At 30.6% G+C, this 6,170-nt stretch overlaps 1 non-coding gene across 1 annotated transcript; it reads right to left on the bottom strand.

Moving 5' to 3' along the window:
• Positions 1-5,841: 5,841 nt before the first annotated feature.
• On the bottom strand, positions 5,842-5,948 carry LOC139874050 (small nucleolar RNA R71). The gene has a single exon (XR_011767753.1). It is a non-coding gene; the product is annotated as a small nucleolar RNA R71 (small nucleolar RNA).
• Between the last annotated feature and the right edge of the window lie 222 nt (positions 5,949-6,170).

The raw sequence follows: 6,170 nt of genomic DNA, 5'->3' as shown, positions 1-6,170 counted from the left end.
TGAGAGGGACAGTTGATGTAATTTTTATTTAATAATTAATGATCAAATTTTATACCAAAATGACCAAAATAAATAAAACTATATAATGTAAAAATTTGGCATTTTTCCGAAACCTTTTATCCGCCACTGATTAACGACGGAGCGCGATATAACACTCCGTTAAAACTGTCGGCATAAGATTTTAATCTAAGTGATGGCATACTGTTTTCTAAATGATTGATATTTGATTTTGTTACACTATGCTTAATTAGTACTTGTTGTCTCCAGTTCCACTTGACTATCATATATATATATATATATATATATATATATATATATATATATATATATATATATATATATATATATATATATATATATATATATATATATATATATATATATATATATATATATATATATATAGCAAATACAAATGCAATTCACCGAGGTAAATGAATGCATCAACCCCACTTGCCTATTATTGGTAACGATATACCTTTTTCTATTATCTGTCTTTGTCTATCGACATATATATATGATATAAATATATTTGCATATTGATTAAATCCGTGATTTATGTATAATTGATTAGAAGTACTGTGTTTGTTTGGCAACTTGGTTATCAAACTCCAAATTAAGTTATATGTATATGTATATATATATATTATTACATGGTAAACTAAAACACCCATTACTACTTTTCTGATTTCTATTCTGTTGGAATAAATTATCCCTTCTACCACCATTTCTAAACATCGATTACCACCTATCATCAATAATAATGATCGTAAACCATTTATTGGGCTGCGTTTTCTTTGATTCAGTTTAAACCATGAACCACTCAATGACTCATGATCATCATCGTGTATCTTTCCACTACAACCGCCACCCTCATCCACTGGCGGCCACTATCTCACTATTGCCGGCTATCTTAATCGTCGCCTAACCACCATTAGAAATCCTCCACCATTGTTCGATATTATTATTGTTTTGTGTTTGAACGATAACCACCCTCACAAATCATCATCGAAACCACCATAACCACACCACCCTATTTTTGTTGATAACCCGACACCCTCATCATTATCACCATGGCCACAACCTCGGGCCACCTTAACCCAGTCACCACCGTAGTAGGTCACCACCACCATCATCTAAAACTACCACCATTTATCATCATGAATCACCACCCTCCACCATAACCGTCAAACAACTCACCACCTCACCTCTTTCACCTTGAATCACCACCACCAAGAATCACAATCTCTCTCTATCTTTCACTCTCTTCTCCCTCTCCTAACCACCATCATGATTACCATAATCCAACACCTTCCACCACTTGTCAAACAAACATAAGCCACCACAAGACTTTCTTGATTTGTTTCCTGTTAAAATCGATTATCACTGCAATTGTTTTTTTTTTTTGTTTCTTTTCTGTTTCGTTGCTATTAGACAAACCAGAACAACCATCACATATAGCCATTTTTTGTTGTAGTCCAATCCTAGCTTCGACTACTACCACTTGTTGTTTAAGTGTATGTTTTGCTTCGAACCATGCTACCTTACTGCTCGTTTATTTCTGTTACTGTGATAATGATTTAAATGAAGGAAGATGATGTTAAAAAATAACAATGTAGTGATGTTTCTGTAAAAATGATGTTGATCGTGATTATGAAAAGAAGACAACCTCATTTGTTTAAGTAAAATGTTTCATCATGTTGGAATTAAAAAGGAGCTAGTGGGAGATGACATAAGGATGACTGTAGTTGTTTACCTATTTCCACTTCTAATTGTCGCTTAATGAGTACTAGAACCAATTCCATTTGAATTACGGGATTGTATTACTTGTGGGATTTTAGAGTAACATGGGCCGAAGCCCACTCCTGGTTTTGGCATCGTGGATAATTAAAAAAAAAAATATATGGCGGGCTATTAACTTGGGCCGGGAGATATGGAACTAGGATGAAGATAATACGGGTTATAAGATTATAAGTTGTAATTAAAACGCAAATAAGTTTACGGAGGACTGGTTAGGCATGTGTGTGGTTAACGAGAGGTCGTGGTTTCGAGCCCGGGCAAGGGCACTTATTTTTGGAACCTATTCTTTGAGGTAGTATTACTATTATTATTATTGTTATTATTATTATTATTATTATTATTATTATTATTATTATTATTATTATTATTATTATTATTATTATTATTATTATTATTATTATTATTATTAGTAAAATCATTATTCTTTAGAATTTTTATTAGTTGTATACATTATTATTAAAATTATCATTTTTATTAAAAGTATTATTTTTATTAAAGTTATCATTTTATCATTTAAATTAAAAGTATCATTTTTAACCCTATTATCATTATTATTATCTTTATCATCCCTAATATTATTTTAGTATTAATATAATTTTAACAAACAAAAGATATATATACATATATATACAAAAATATATTTTAGTACATATAACATAACAGAATTTATATTTTTATATACAAAATGAAATATGAAACACACAAACATATATATATATATATATATATATATATATATATATATATATATATATATATATATATATATATATATATATATATATATATATATATATATATATATATATATATATATATATATATATATTACTAATAAGAATATGATATAACTAATAAATTCACATATAAAATAATTGTTCGATGGCAAATACGTAAATTAATATATATATAAATGATATAGGTTCGCAAATCCGAGGCTAACCCTGCATTGTTCAGTTGTTCAATATAGTCATATGTATTTTTTACTACAAAATACATTAGGTGAGTTTCATTATTCCCTTTTTATATATATTTTTGGGCTGAGAATACATGCAATGTTTTAATAACTATTTTACAATATTTATATGCGTGAGTTTCATTTGCTCCCTTTTTACTCTTTACGTTTTTGGGCTGAGAATACATGCAGATGCTTTATTAATTATTTTACAATATTTATATGCGTGAGTTTCATTTTCTCCCCTTTTAAATGCTTTTGCGATATATATTTTTGGGACTGAGAATACATGCGTTGTTTTTATAAATGCTTTACGAAATAGACACAAGTGATCGAAACTACATTCTATGGTTGAATTATTAAACCGAATATGCCCTTTTTAGTCTAGTAATCTAAGAATTAGGGAACAGACACCCTAATTGACGCGAATCCTAAAGATAGATCTATCGGGCCCAACAAGCCCCATCCAAAGTACCGGATGCTTTAGTACTTCGTAATTTATATCATGTCCGAAGGAGGATCCCGAAATGATGGGGATATTCTTATATGCATATTGTGAATGTCGGTTACCAGGTGTTCAATCCATATGAATGATATTTTGTCTCTATGCATGAGATGTATATTTATGAGAACTCAAAAAATGAAAATCTCGTGGTCTATCAAAATGATGAATTTTATTGTTTTATGATAAACCTATGAACTCACCAAACTTTTGGTTGACACTTTTAAGCATGTTTATTCTCAGGTATGAAAGAAATCTTCCGCTGTGTATTTGCTCATATTACATGGAGTCGTTCATGGCATATAGAGGTCAGAACCTCGCAATGGGACCAGCTGTTGAAGACTTCGTCCAGATGGATTAGGACGGGTCACTACACTGTAGCTGCCCACATTCTTTAAATACAACGAAGTCTGGCCGAATTTTTCCACATAAATTTTCAATCTCTCTCACTCTCAATTTTATATATATATATATATATATATATATATATATATATATATATATATATATATATATATATATATATATATATATATATATATATATATAATAATTTTAATTTTAATTTAAGATTAATAATAATAAGGTTATGTTAGCGAATGTTGTAAGTGTGTAAGTCGAAATTCGGTCCGTGTAACGCTACGCTATTATTAATCATTGTAAGTTATGTTCAACCTTTTTAAATTAATGTCTCGTAGCTAAGTTATTATTATGCTTATTTAAGACGAAGTAATTGTGATGTTAGGCTGAATATTAAAGACGGGGTAATTGGGCTTTGGACCATAATTGGGGTTTGGACAAAAGACCGACACTTGTGAAAATTGGACTATGGGCTATTAATGAGCTTTATATTTGTTTAATTGAATGATAGTTCGTTAATTTAATATAAAGATTTACAATTAGACGTACCTATAAATAACCATATACACTCGATCGGATACGATGGGCGGGATATTTATAAGTACTAATAATCGTTCATTTAACCGGATACGGGAATGGATTAATAGTCAATGGACTCATTAAAACAGGGGTGAATTATGTACAAGGACACTTGGCATAATTATTAACAAAGTATTAAAACCTTGGGTTACACGCAGTCGATATCCTGGTGTAATTATTAAACAAAGTATTAAGACCTTGTTAAAGTTTAAGTCCCCAATTAGTTGGAATATTTAACTTCGGATATAAGGATAAATTGACGAGGACACTCGCACTTTATATTTATGACTGATGGACTGTTATGGACAAAAACCAGATGGACATATTGAATAATCCAGGACAAAGGACAATTAACCCATGGTAATAAATTAAAATCAACACGTCAAACATCATGATTACGGAAGTTAAATAAGCATAATTCTTTTATTTCATATTTCATCGCACTTTTATTTACTGTCATTTTATTTATTGCACTTTTAATTATCGTACTTTTTAATTATCGCAATTTTATTTATCATCATTTTATTTATCGCACTTTAAATTATTGTACTTTTATTATCGTCATTTAATTTACACTTTAAATTAAGTCATTTGTATATTTAATATTTTACATTAGGTTTTAATTGCGACTTAAGACATAAAATTGACAAACCGGTCATTAAACGGTAAAAAACCCCCCTTTATAATAATAATAATACTACTTATATATATATATGTGTGTGTGTGTGTGTGTGTGTGTGTGTGTATATATATATATATATATATATATATATATATATATATATATATATATATATATATATATATATATTTATACAAATATAGTTTTAAAATATAACGTTAAACTTGGCTAGCTCCCTGTGGAACGAACCGGACTTACTAAAAACTACACTACTGTACGATTAGGTACACTGCCTATAAGTATTGTAGCAAGGTTTAGGTATATCCACTCTATAAATAAATAAATAACTTGTGAAAAATTGTATCGTATTTAATAGTATTTCGTAGCAAAAATATAACTATTTCGTACCCCTCTGCTTTTACATCAATCGCCATTGATTTTTCTTTAGAATCATCGTCAAGTCGAACAAGTACTCCAATTCAAAAATTTGATAATCCATTTTTTGAACCCGACTTCACAATTGAGAACCTGAAGGATATTCAAGGACAATTCCAAGATCCCGAAACACTAATCATTCCTCCTGAACCACAAACCGTTAAATCAGAATCTTCTAGTGATTTGGATTCAACAAATTCGGATATGGCAGAAACGGAACCTCAAAGTATGGAAGACCGAATAAGAGCCACACGCACGGGCCAAGGTCACACCATTATTAAGCCAGATGTTAATGCTCCAGATTATGAAATCAAAGGACAAATCCTACACATGGTAACTAATCAGTGCCAATTTAGTGGTACACCAAAAGAAGATCCAAACGAACATCTTCAAACCTTTAATAGGATCTGTACTCTATTCAAAATCAGAGAAATTGAGGATGAACAGATCTATCTCATGCTGTTTCCGTGGACTTTAAAGGGAGAAGCCAAAGATTGGTTAGAATCATTACCTGAAGGAGCTATTGATACATGAGATGTTTTAGTTGAGAAATTTTTTAAAAGATTCTTTCCGGCATCTAAAGCCGTGAGACTTTAAGGAGAAATTGTTACGTTCGCGCAAAAGCCAAATGAAACATTATATGAGGCGTGGACAAGATTCAGAAAGTTGTTGAGAGGATGTCCTCAGCACGGTTTAGACACTTATCAAATAGTACAAATATTCTACTATGGTGTCGACGTTGCTACACGAAAAGACATTGACACAGCAGCGGGTGGTTCCATTATGAAGAAAACCGGTACTGAAGCTCACAAAATTATTGATAACACCCTCCTACTCACATGAGCGGCATCAGGAAAAAGATATCCTTCGTTCATCTAAAGCGGCTAGAGCTGATTCTAGCCATGACTTTGATTCCG

The sequence above is a fragment of the Rutidosis leptorrhynchoides genome, chromosome 10 (assembly GCF_046630445.1).
Source record: "Rutidosis leptorrhynchoides isolate AG116_Rl617_1_P2 chromosome 10, CSIRO_AGI_Rlap_v1, whole genome shotgun sequence".
Taxonomy (NCBI): domain Eukaryota; kingdom Viridiplantae; phylum Streptophyta; class Magnoliopsida; order Asterales; family Asteraceae; genus Rutidosis; species Rutidosis leptorrhynchoides.
This window is presented reverse-complemented; position numbering and strand designations above follow the sequence as displayed.